At 41.2% G+C, this 13,855-nt stretch overlaps 1 pseudogene; it reads right to left on the bottom strand.

The window, feature by feature from the left end:
* The window catches only part of LOC117804211, a 21,454-nt pseudogene extending 7,831 nt beyond the window's left edge, over positions 1-13,623 (bottom strand).
* Positions 13,624-13,855: the final 232 nt, after the last annotated feature.

Genomic DNA, 13,855 nt, shown 5'->3' with positions numbered 1-13,855 from the left:
CTCCCCCTCCTTTCTTTCTTTCTTTCTTTCTTTCTTTCTTTCTTTCTTTCTTTCTTTCGTATCCTTGTCTGGTTTTGGTATTAGGGTAAATGCTGACCTTGTAAAAATGAATATGGAAGCATTCTCTCCTCTTCAGTTTTTTGAAGGAGTTTGAGAAGGATGGCTATTACATCTTTGAATATTTGGTAGAATTGCCCAGTGAAGATGTCTGGTCCTAGACTATTGTTTATTAGGGTAAGTTTTTGATTACTGATCAGTCTTTTTACTAATAATCAGTCTATTCAGATTTTCTATTTTTTCATGATTCAGTCTTAGAAGATTGTATATTTCTAGGAACTTATCCATTGCTTCTATGTTGTCTGGTTTGTTGGTGTATAATTGTTCACAGTAGTCTTGAATGATCCTTTGTATTTTTGTTGTATCAGTTGTAACTTCTTTCATTCCTAATTTTATTTATTTGAGCCTTCTCTCTCTCTCTTTTTTTCCTTCTTGGTGAGTCTAGCAGGTTTGTCAATTTTGTTCATTCTTTTGAAGAACCAGCTCTTAGTTTCATTGATCTTTTCTATTGTATTTTTAGTCTCTTTTCTATTCATTTCTGCTCTGATCTTTGTCATTGTCTTCTTTCTGCTAACTTTGGGCTCCATTTGTTCTTCTTTTCCTAGTTCTTTTGGTTGTGAAGTTAAATTGTTTACTTTCAATTTTTCTTGTTTCTTGAGGAAGGACTGTATCACTATGAACTTCCCTCTTAAAACTGCTTTTGCTGCCTCCCAAAGATTTTGGACTGCTGTGTTTCCCTTTTCATGTGTCTCAAAGTATTTTTTGAATTGCCATTTGACGTCCTCATTGGCCAGCTTGTTGGTCAGTAGCGTGCTGTTTAGTCTCCCCATAATTGGGTTTTTTCCAGTTTTCTTATGATTGATGTCTAGTTTTATACCATTATGGTTGCAAAAGCTGCTTGATATGATTTCAATCCTTTTAAATTTATTAAGACTTATTTTGTGGCCTAATATGTGATTGGTCCCGGAAGAATGTTACATGTGAGCTTGAGAAAAATGAGCATTCTGCTCCTTCTGGGTAGAATATTCTGTTTCTATTAAGTCCATCTGGTCTAATGCGTCATTGAAGGCCAATGTTGCCTTGTTGATTTTTTGTCTGGATGATCTATCCAATGATGTAAGTGGGTGCTAGAGTCCCCTACTATTATTGTATTGCTCTCTATGCCTCCCCTTAGTTCTGTTAATATTTACTTTATACATTTATGTGCTAACAATTTTGCCTTAAGAACTTCAAAGTTGCTAAGAGACTAGATCTTAATTTTTCCCACCACGAAAAAAGACATGATAATGATGTGATATGATAGAGGTGTCAGCTAATACTATGGTGGTAATCACACTGTAATACATAAATGTATGAAATCAACATATTTTCCTTAAATTTACACAATGTAATATGTCCATTATATATTATTAATAAAAAAAATGTTGGAATCTAGCTATCAGGGTTTATATGTTAGTTTTGCCTAAATGAAAACCTTGGACATAACATTTAACTTATCTAAATCTCAATTTTCTCATCTGTAAAATTTAGGTTATTTTGGATGGTATTTTGAGGATTAAATGAGTTAATACACGTTAAGTGCTTTGAAGAGTTAAAAAAACCCCTTCTTCCGCGTGCATGTGGAATTTCATTGTTTCCCAAACAGGCTACATATTGTCTTGCCTTTGGAAATTTGCATGTGGGGTTGTTCCATTCAAGAAGTAACTTGAACGTCCTTTCTCTGGTGAAATTTTCTTTGAGACAGGCTAAATGCATGACTCCTTTCTCTGCGTTCCAGTGGGGCCTCATAAAAACCTTCATTACAGCCTCTGTTGAATTGTTTTGCAATTGTTTATGTATGCATGTCCTCAAATAGACTGTTGGAGTAGGTGTTCTTATTCATCTTCTTATTTCCCTCAGTGCCTATCACATAAAAAGTGTTCAATAAACATTTGTTAAAGGAATGGATTAATTGTGGCATTCTCTTTTCTTGGACTCCTGTTGTTTCAGTACCATAAAAGATTTTTTTTTTCTAAAAGACAATAGTATTCCAAAGGGAGATTTAATAATTTTGTTTCTTGAAAAAAATCCACAGTTTGTTTAGGATGGGCATTTTTCTTCTCTGGGAACTTTTATCCTGCTGATGTGAGCAAAATGAATACAGTGTTACCCTGGTTAAAATTATCTTAGATTAGGCTTTATTTGATTCTTATTTGGAAAATAGGAAATACCCAGACAAAAAATGTTAAAGGAGAATTCATTCTCTTCTCTTGTGTAATTCTCCTGATGCATTATTGCCTTTTACACTCAAACCTTGTTGATTACCAGGAAAGTTGTTCAGCACCACAGTTAGATATTGTGAGAATTCTTGTGGTTAATCTTGCAAATAAATATTAGCAGTTTTGCTGAATTGGAGCACAATGTCAAAGTAAGTCAAAGTAAGTAAGTGAGTTTGAAGCCTGCCCTCCCAGACTCTCCTTTCCTTCAGGAATCCTCTGCTCTCATGATGACCACTGCTTTTTTCAGCCTCAATTGCCAGCTATCTTCCTCAGGAATCCTTCTACATGCCTTTCCTAGCTCCTTCTATCTCTGGAAATTTACTGATTATTGCTTTCAATCCAAGACAGACCTTGGGTCTTCTGGTCTCATCGCAGGGAAACAGTCGCACTGAAGCATCTAGAATGCAAGGTTTTGACCCCGAGGAGAGACTTCAGAGCTGGCAATAACGTAGCCTTTACCAGGGCCCAGTAAGAGACATTTTGTTAATGAAGAGCTCCTCCAATCATTCTGTTATGGGTAAAGGAGCCCTTGAGTGTCAGTCATTGTGTCTTGTAAACGGGGCACAGACTGTCCGGAAGATTTGGGTTTGAACTTTCTCCCAAAAAGTCTGGTTATGGTTGTCATTGCATGACTTCTTTCCCAGTTCAGCTGAAAACAAGAATGTAAAATTGGAATGATGGAAATGATTCCCAACTGTAAAATAGGAATGATGCCACTATCTAGGATGAGTTTTTGTAAAGGTTAAATGAGATAACTTCGGTCAACTGTTTAGAAATGGGCCTGGCACACCGAAGTATGTCATCATAAAAGACATAACTATTAATATTTTTACGCATTCAAGCTTTAATTGATGGCTAACTTCATCCTAGCTATTGTGTTAATAACTTAGGCTTCAGGTAATCTCATATCTTTATTGTAGCCTAAATTTTGTGCTTATCTACACTCAGACCCTTTAGACACTTTCCCCAAATAGTTTTCCACCTTATGGTTAGGATCAATTCCCCTTAGAAAGGGAGTAAATGTTGAGAATGGAAAAGGACAAGACTGTTATTAGGACACAGAATTGATAACCTGTCCCAGAATGCAGTGTGCCACCATGAAAATGATTTGGAGACTGGAGAATCTCCAAAGTTGATCAAGGAGTATTAACTGCTTGTTGAAATCCCTTATATTTAAGGGGAGAGTAGAAGATGAGACAGGGGATTAAAAGGAGGCCATTTAATAGCCAAATGTGAAAAGCCCATAATATTTAGTTTGGCTTACCAGTTCCAAAATAGTGTGAATTGTGTCTGGGTTCCATGCTGGTCTCTTTCCCTCTTGGACTAACTTACTTGAATCACTATTTATTTATTTATTTATTTATTTATTTATTTTTAATTTTTATTTTTTATCAATTCTTTTTTTTTTAAAGATTTTATTTATTTATTCGACAGAGATAGAGACAGCCAGCGAGAGAGGGAACACAAGCAGGGGGAGTGGGAGAGGAAGAAGCAGGCTCCCAGCAGAGGAGCCTGATGTGGGGCTGGATCCCATAACGTCGGGATCACGCCCTGAGCCGAAGGCAGATGCTTAACCGCTGTGCCACCCAGGTGCCCCTTGAATCACTTTTTAAAAAAAAAAGGAGTTAAGGTTTGAAATGAAGACTAAGTTTTTTTTTTTTTTTTATAAATGGCACCATGTATTGAGAAATTGTCAAGATGTGGTGAATGGGGGAATTGAAGCTCGAAAGTCAAATGCTGCCATAACATAAGAAACCTAGTGTGCCAAGTTAAGGCACCTGGACTTTATTCCTAAGGCAGCATTTATCTGAAGAATGTTCTAAAGAAAGAAAGTGATAGGAAATGTGATTTTGAGGAAGTCAAGTCTGTGGTAATATGTAGACTTACTGAGAGGGAACATAAATGAAGACGAGATGAAGGGCAAAGCAAATGCAATGGCTCAAACAAGGCATATGAGGCTGAATCTGTTCAATGGAAGACTAAGATTTTTTAACCTAGACCACTAACAGCTACAGTGCAACCACACTGGAGAGCCTACTCTTTGGAAATATAAAATCAGGATCATTAACATACCACCTTTAAGCACCTTTTCTATAAATTAAGAATATTTGGTATCTGAAATTCACTGGAAGAATATTTGCTCCGTTTCCTACACAATTTCAATGGCTTATTCTGCTGTACGTGTTAGTAGCACATGTTGCCTCCATCTCTACAAGTGGAATCTATCTGATACCCTTTCATAGACCTGTGGTTAGCTCTCAGTTGCTTGAAGGCTATCATTCGGGGATCAGTCAGGGACGTAGTCGCCCTCAGAAGACTGGGCAGACTCCTCCAGGGGAAAGCTGCCAAGTTTCTTTTTTGAGTGACTTTCTTCAGCAAAGGTTTTAGTAGTCACATTGATGGAAAATTGCATTACCTTTCTCCATTTATTTCACTATTGAACCAATAAGCATCTTTTCCTGCAATGGACTCTGTAATATAGCTTTTGCTACATCCTTTTAGAAGTTTGACGGTCAAGCTGTGTGCACCACAGTTGATACTAACGTTAATGAGAGCAGATGGAGTGGAAGAGCAATTTTTAATTTATCAGTTACTTCATTCAAGCTTGACTGTACCTGGGAAGTTGCAACAAAATGCTCAATAGTATTATGTAAAGCAAGAATTTTACATCCTTGCACACCCAGAATTTATGTGACAGTGTAACAAAACAATGAATAATGAATTGGTAATGAATATATACCAATTTTCAGGGAAGATTTTTTTTTTAATTTAATTTTATTATATTATGTTAATCACCATACAGTACATCCCTGGATTCCGATGTAAAGTTCGATGCTCCATTAGTTGCGTATAACACCCAGTGCGCCATGCAATACGTGCCCTCCTTACTACCCATCACCAGTCTATCCCCTTCCCCCACCCCCTCCCCTCTGAAGTCTTCAGTTTGTTTCTCATAGTTCAGGGAAGATTTTAACTTCAATTTAAGCAATTTTGTACTACATGAAATAAACTGCATATGGCTTAAATCAATTTTTAAATTATTCATCTTTTTAAACAACAGATTGCCTAAAGTAGTGCTTCTCAGACTTAAGTATGCATTAGCATTACTTGGAAGGCTTGTCAAAACACGGCTGGCCCTCCTTGTCTCCCCTTCCTTCGAACCACTATCTCCCCAGCTCCCCCCCGGGGTTTGATTCTATAGGTTTGGGGTGGGGTCTGAGAATTTACATTTATAACACGGTCCAGAGATGGCTGCTGCTGCCAGTTGCGAAGAGCCACAATTCGAGAACCACTGATCCAGGGATTGTGGTGTAAGAGGAAGAAGAAAGTCTTAGGAAACGGATTCTAGTGTCATTGTCTTCTCCACATACAAGCAGTGTAACTTTAAATGGATCTTCTTTTTTGGGGGGCTTGTATTTTCATTGGTGAGATAGGGATCAGACTGTTTGTCTTGCCTACTTCCCATGGATAGGAGCATCAAAGACCACGCTCTGAGTAAATAGAGGACAGTATTAGCATTGACACGGAGTAGGAATTGCTTGATGGAAGCCTTGGCGCTTCTCGGGCTATTATTTACAAAAGGGTACTTTGAATTAATTGAGAAGACCTGTATTACAGAAGGGGAATTCAAACCTCTCAGTTTTCTAAGAGTTGTCTTAATTTACATGCTGCATAAATAGTAATATTTGCAGAGAACCTCAGGACTCCAACACATAATCAGGTCAGAGGAGCTGATTACAGAGACAGTAAATTAATCTTCTTTTGGTACTAATTAGCATAGAAACTTGGTTCTGAGTCTGCATTTACTTAAGAAGACCTCCATCTTTTCCTTCTCATTTTTTTACTCACCCAGAAAGCATTTATTGAGGGCCCACTGTGTGCTGGGCACCGTGCCAGAAGTGCTGTTTGGAGGTGCATTCACCGTCTTCACAGTCTGTGAAAATACTTACAATTCAAAGTAGTAACGGTTACCTAGAGGACTGTGCTAAGCAGTGCAGGAGCACAGAGCAGGGAAGGCCTGATTCTGCCTGAAGGGGTCAGGGAAGGCTTCCAGTTCATGTTGCTTTCTTTCTATAGCTGTCTTGGCGGCTGCTCCAAAGTCAGTCAAATAGATCACCGTCACGATGCACAGGAAAGAGGAGAGATGAGAAGAGAGGAATGCAGACTCCTTCCATTTAAAAAACTCTTGCCCCTGAGGATCAAGTAGTTGGAATCATTCATTCACTCATCCATTCATTCACTCAGTCTCTATATTTCAACATTTCAGGGGCTTTTCAAAGCACTTGAAATAAAATCCCCACTGATTGTCATGGCTGGTAAGGTCACGCACAAGCTGGCCATGATATGGTCAAAGATGGTCACGGCCTCCCTCACCTCCTGCCACTTAGCTCCATGATGTCTTCAGCTGCACTGATTGGCTCTCCATTCCTTTTTTTTTTTTTTTTAAGATTTTATTTATTTATTTGACAGAGAGAGAAACAGCCAGTGAGAGAGGGAACACAAGCAGAGGGAGCGGGAGAGGAAGAAGCAGGCTCCCAGCAAAGCAGGGAGCCTGATGAGGGGCTCGATCCCAGAACTCTGGGATCACGCCCTGAGCCGAAAGCAGACACTTAACGACTGAGCCATCCAGGTGACCCCGCTCTCCATTCTTTACCAAAACACACTCTGGCGATCTCAATGCCTTGGCGTTCGTTGTTTCTTCCACCTGGTTCTTTGCATGGCAAACTCTTCTCATCCTTCTGGACTCAAGGTACATGTCTTTCCCCGTCGTGGATTCTGAGATCCTTCCCCTCCTTCCTGTAATCCCTCATCAGACCACGCTGTCCTGCTCCGTGGGAGCGTTTCACCTGTTTCGATGATATGTTGGAGTGCTACTGATTGGTTACCTACCTTCCCTATTCTGTCTTGTCTCCACGGTCAATCACGATGCTTTCTGTACAAGAGAGGTTTTTTAATATCCATTTGTAGAATGAACAAATATTTTTAGAATGCTTGCCAGGGTTAGAAAAATGATTAGTTGAGGGGCGCCTGGGTGGCTCAGTCGTTAAGTGTCTGCCTTTGGCTCAGGGCGTGATCCCAGAGTTCTGGGATAGAGCCCCACATCAGGCTCCTCTGCTGGGAGCCTGCTTCTTCCTCTCCCACTCCCCCTGCTTGTGTTCCCTCTCTCACTGGCTGTCTCTCTCTCTCTCTGTCAAATAAATAAATAAAATCTTAAAAAAAAAAGAAAAATGATTAGTTGAGATAAAGCTGAGAACTTTCTTGGGGCCAGACTGCACCGTTAAGAGTAAGCTCACTGGGGTCCACAAACAAGGGCTCCGTTTTCTCAATCGTGAGATTGGGGTTTTTGAACTTCCTCCGGGCCGCGGCTCCCGGTAGGAGCGAAAGGTAATCTACCTGCTAGAAGCACTACCATGAAGCTTGTGGTCACGCCTTTGCCTCACTAAGCAACCACAGCCTCTCTTGTAAGGCTTGTTGTTATAGATTTGGGAAAATAGTCTGGAAGGATCATGAGGATTCTTCCTACATTGAGACTTTCGGGTTAGTCAACTAGCAAGAATTTTTTAGCGCCCACAGGGCATAGCATTAGAATAAGTAAGCAGATAAGCTAGTTTACATTTTAATTCAATTCAAGATTTTTTTTTTTTTAAAGAAAATGTCTTGCACTTAGTACTAACCTGGGAGGTAAGGGAAAGGAATAAAGGTTTTTGATAAGTAGTCCCTGTCCTTAAGAAGCTTCCAGCTTAAGGAGGAGACAGGAAGTATGGTTAAGTAACTGTTAAATCAAAATGTAACTGCAGAATGGAATGAGCACATTGGACTTTGAATGCTTTAGTCCTAAATGTTCTGGTCTCATGAAATTGCTTTATCTCTATTGAAAAATAGCCATGGTCTCTAACGTAAAAGACCTCATGGTTGAAACTAACGCAGTGTTGTCCAGTAGAATTTTCTGTAGCAATGGAAATGTTCTATAAAATGTACTGTCCAATAAGGTAGCCACCGGCCACATGTGGCTTTTGAGCACTTGAAATGTGGCTAGTGTGACTGAGGCACTGGATTTTTAATTTAACTGAAGTTAAATTTAAAGAGGCAGGTATGACTAGTGGTCGCTGTATTAGGTAATAGTACAGGTCTACGGGAAGGATAGAATTTGTGTCCACCGGAAGGTTCAGTAGAACCAATACTATATATGTCTTTGCATAAAACAATTTTTTATTATTGGAAAGCAATTTATCAGGGATAGTACTGTGGCACAATATGTGTTTGCTACTACCATAAAATAATAATTCTAAATAATATATTTGGACCATCTGTATCACCTTTAAAATGAGGTGGCTTAAAGGAATGTTTGTTTCTATTTTTAAAGCATGTGTTCTTGAAAATACTCTATTTCTTGAGTTTGCAAACTTTGGTGCTGAGACTTCTATAATTTTCAAATGATTGTGATGACAGAAGGAAAAAAGTAATTGGAATTGTAGTTGAAGTGGGTACTCTGCAGAATTTTCTTTCACTAATTTAAATAAATCAACATCTTTCCTTGTATGTAAAATTTTTGAAATAAATGCAAAATTGTCTTAAGAAAGGGCTCATAAATATCCATGTACTTTTTGGATATCATTTAGTTAAAGGGCATGAGAGAGAGAAAGATAAAGAGAGAGAGAGGGAGGGAGGAGGAAACTGTATAAAGCAAAGGTTTCCAGCAAATTTTGGAAATGGTCTCCAAAGTTAGAAGACTGTCAAAGACGTAATTTGCATAATCCATTCATCACAACTCATCCAACAAATATAATCCAGATCAATCACCCACTAGAATCTAATCAGTCACTGGAAAGACACAATTATTCACCAACTCTGCTCACCTCACCCACCGGTATCTCCTTACCAATCTTGCCTCAGCCCCCTCAGAATATTGAGCAACCCTAACTCATGCCTGCAAAATATTCCTACCAACTAGCGTTGACTCACAAAACCAAGGATCTTAGAGTATTAAAAGCTTTCTGCAAATAAAAAACCCAGCCAACCCATCAAACAAAGCCTGCCTGGGATCCCAATTCAAAATCTCCATTTGAGAAAATGGACACAGTTTTATCTGGACAGATGGGAATAACCTTCCTTCTGTTTTGTAAAAAAAGAGCAAGGGGATTTTGAAGAACGACCCCTTTGTGATGATAACAAATGGTGTGCCTTGCTTGACTTCTTCTGATCACGGGCTTTTATATGCTTTTTTGAGATCTGCCTGCAACAAGGTTCCTTCATCTGGTCTCATCGCATCAGCTTTGGAAGGAAAACACAGTGAGACTTCATGATCTTGGTAAGATCATTTTGTTTTGGGGTGGAATGGTCTTTCAGTATACCCTTAAAATTTGCATTTATTTGATTTTTAAAAATTGTATGGAGTAAGTAGAAGTTTATGATTCTGGTGCAGGTGAAAGCTGGCTCTGCCACGGCCAGTCAGGGCACAGTCATGAAGAAATTAAACATGAAAGACCCTGTGAGCCCCAAAACAGAATCCGTGCTGAGCATGTCTCTAAGTTCCAAGAGTGTGTCTCAGGGCCCGAGAGAGGTGCCCCATGGCAATGTACCCTGGCTGTTGAGTGCAGGCTGGGCAGTCTGAGAGGAGACACATGTACCAGAACCACCCACACGCCCACTGAATGGATACACTGGGGTTCTAGGAGAAACATCTCTCCAGAGAACATGCTTATCAGAGAGATGTGTGGGTTTTTTCTTTAATAAAGAAGTGGGACCCCAAATGACTTTGATCTGCTTGTCTTTTGTTCCCTACTTATTAGAATAGACGGTTCTTAACTTGCGTGCATGTGTGAGTGGGTTTTTAGGGCTGGTGATGGGAAGCGTCAGAATGCGTTCAGTAGCTGTTTAGTGAAGGCTGTTTTCAGGTGGTGATTTTTAAGTGCTTTAGTGGGTATAATAGGGACCAGTTTAGGTGTTTAATTGGGGCCTCTGGACAGCTGTCACAATCTTGCCTGCAACTAGGGAAGAAGAAAATGTAAATAATGAAATTCACATAGAAAATTAAACTAGGCTGTGTGCTGGAGATCATTACTTATATGAATTACAAAATGAATATTTTATGTTTGACAGCTAAATTGGTTAATTTTTTTTTTTTTACATAAAGGGTTTGGATCAGTTATAGAAGTGTAAATTTCATCAAAATTTGTCCAGGAGCTTGTTAATACTTCTCACCCTAAATGCATGCAACTCTCATGTGTTACAGAAACACTCAGCTATTATTGATGTATTGTAAATGCCCAACTAACCCAGACTTCAATTTTAACTCATCTTTTGGGTATTGAATTCACTTATTTCCCCCCAGCCTGAATTGGTGTATCTAAATAAAAATGCTCTTCTAAAAACTCCTGAGAGGCTTCTGAAGTTCTTTGATTGTTAAATCAGACTTACCTTGTGGTGGGGTGGTGGTGGTATTTGGAGTGTATCTCCCTGGAGACCTCAGGAGGCATGAAAAGGTGAGCCGACCCTTGGAGCAGAATGCCTGAGTGGGCCACTTTGCATGTTGTCAACACATGGGCCTGGGTCTCTCTCACAGGAATAGAATCGAGGTGGACACCAGTGGCATATTGTAGCAGGGAGTGTTAATGCCTTGTCATAGCTGTTGATATACCCTTGGAGTTTATTTGGGTTGAAGGTCTACCAGATAAAGGGGTTGAAAGGATTGTTCAGGTTACTAACTCAGCCCTCAGCTCTGGCAGGGCAAGCCAGACACTTCAGACCAACAGGTGAAGGATACTTTGAATATGCCTACAGAGAAACATTTGAAGGATTGTAATGGTCTCCATTTTTGTCATCAAAGTTCCGTGACATGGAGGGCGGTCAAGCGCTTCAACTAGACGTTGGAATTAAGAGTGGGAAGTTGCACATTGTATCTGTGTCTTTTGGAGAATTACACCAGTTTAAATAATCTCCCCTGTGGGAAGGTCTGTGGAAGTTACAAATGTTTTACTTGTTTGGAAGGCCCTGTGTGCTGGTGGCCATTTGCATTTATCTTAGGTGAAGGGAACATTGGGAAAAGGAAAGGAACAGGCATTCTGGGGGAGACATTTAGAGCTACATACACACTGAGGGGGAAGCAGTGTTTAGTTTCCAAAAGGAAAGGTTGGGATGTGCGGAGACCAATGCAGTTGTTTTTCTTGAACATTTCTACCAAATACTCCAGGACAGGATCCTTCAGCTAAGGGCAGGGCTAGACCCCAAAGCCCCCAGGCTCTTGGGCCCGATGCCCAAGTTTGAGTTCCTGCATAGCCAGTCACATCCTAGCATCTCTGTGCCTTAGTTTCCTTGTCTGTAAAATGGGGATCATAACTGTATCGACCTCAGTAAGTTACTATGAAGAGAGAATGATCTACTATTAGTAAAATGCTTTCAATAGTACCTACGCATATTAAATACTGTACGTATTCATTAAATAAATACATTAATACTTGGGATGGCAAGACATTCTTAAGAGGTGGACCAAGATTGATGCTAAGGACAGAGGTCAAGGAGGTGGATGAAAATTAGTTTTGTATTACTCTGCCTAGCACTGCTTGTACATATACCTTTCTCTGGAGCACATAGTCAAGTATAATCAGCTCCTTGTCCCTGGAGCTCCCCCAGGTGGGGGCTGTGGAGATAGAGGTCCTCAAAGCCTGGTATAGGCTTCCGGAAGAAGCCACCTATCGTAATGGAAGAGAGCCGAAAGGCCCTCAGGTTTACATTTGACAAGAGTGACTATCGGACAATTAAGTAAATAGCAGAGTCTGCGTCTAAGAGCATTAGTTCAGGCCAGACGTAAAGCAAAGTTAAGCCATGCTCTACCTCTGAAACAAAAGCCAAGCTATTTAGAACTGTTGCTATTTTATTATTAACGGTACATCCTAGCCCTATTTCTAGAAGCGCCACGAGATGTATTGATGAGTCAAGCTCCATTTCCTTCTGATAAACTAGCCAAGTTTAATTCTCTATTCACAGGCTTGGTGAGGGTAAATCACGAGCCCATTAGAACCATTCTGTTCTGATGTTGAGATCTAGCTTTGCCAGAGGGAGAACGCTTGTACTGGAAGGATATTATTTTGACAAACTACGTAAAACATCTCTGATTCAGCAACATTTTAGTGCCATGGTGACCAAAATAAAGATGAGCCAGGCCAGACGTTTACCTTTCACTTTGAGAAATTAATCCTGAAGCCGTGCTTTTGTTCTTAGACAAGTAGAAATCCTTAAAGAAAAAGTACCTGGTGCCCTGAAGCTGTCCGGGGCGTGCTAGAGGCCAGGCAGAGCAGGGGTTAACAGGATTTGATGGTGTCCCATCAGTCTGTGGGGCTGTTTGTGGGATGGGTTTCATTGCTTCTTAAGGACTCTTAGGACTGCGACGCGTCACATGGAAGCACCATTTAAAAATGTCACCGGCGGTGGGCGGAGCTCATGAATGCTGTGCTTGGCGAACAACTGCAAGGGGGAGGAGTTGGTCCACGGTGTAAAGAAGAGGGCGTAAATGGGAAATTAGGCTTCCTCTAGATCATTTGGTATAAGCAAACAAAGGAATGGTAAATCAGAAACCGAGCCCCTAGTTGGGGCGCCTGGGTGGCGCAGTCGTTAAGCATCTGCCTTCAGCTCAGGGCGTTATCCCAGAGTTCTGGGATCGAGCCCCGCATCAGGCTTCTCCGCTGGGAGCCTGCTTCTCCCTCTCCCACTCCCCCTGCTTGTGTTCCCTCTCTCGCTGGCTGTCTCTATCTCTGTCAAATAAATAAATAAATAAAATCTTTAAAAAAAAAAGAAAGAAACCGAGCCCCTAGAGACGGTGTGTGTGTATGAGGCCCTGCTCGCCCAGCAGGTGCTGAAAACCCAGTGTGGCCCACGTGCCCCCTGGCGGGCAGCTCGCAGAGCCCCTTTCTCCTCTATTTGTACTTCACCCGGGACGGAGCTGGTCAGAACCAAACGAGCACCCTGCTTGGTATGTGCAGCAAAGTGGGAGAAAGAATTGGTTTTGGGCTTTAGCAGAAAACCCCGAGAGGTTCATCGACTACCCCATAGTTTCTCTTTTCTCCCCGCTTGCTCTGATCCTCTGGTTTTGCCGGAGCAGAAACCCCACGGGCCCTCTACATGCGGCCTTTTAACTTGTTTACAAGACGGCCTGCTCTTTAGCGGTGTTGATGTCTAAATCAAGCTGAAAGCGCTCAGACATGCCTCCTGTTTTCTGGTTCGGTGGATCCCCAGGCCGGGTTGAACTTCCTGTCCCCAGCACCCGGTCGGGGACACACGGAGGCAGGGTCTCAGCTAATGCTCTGAGGCCCATGTGGGTATAAACGCGGTCGGTATTATTGGTGTGTGAGGGGTCTCATAAGTGCTTCCTGTTCTCACCACATTCATCAGTAACGGAGAGAAGGGCAGAAGAGCCGTGCAGATGAAGATGACGCCTCCGGCTTTATTCCTGCTGGAGACGGAGAGCACAGGCGAGGTATGCTGCCCGTGAGGCATGCTTCTAAACCAAGCCCAGAGTGGGGCCTCTCCATGCCAGGCAGCACGGG

Source organism: Ailuropoda melanoleuca, chromosome 10 (assembly GCF_002007445.2).
Source record: "Ailuropoda melanoleuca isolate Jingjing chromosome 10, ASM200744v2, whole genome shotgun sequence".
Lineage (NCBI taxonomy): Eukaryota > Metazoa > Chordata > Mammalia > Carnivora > Ursidae > Ailuropoda > Ailuropoda melanoleuca.
This window is presented reverse-complemented; position numbering and strand designations above follow the sequence as displayed.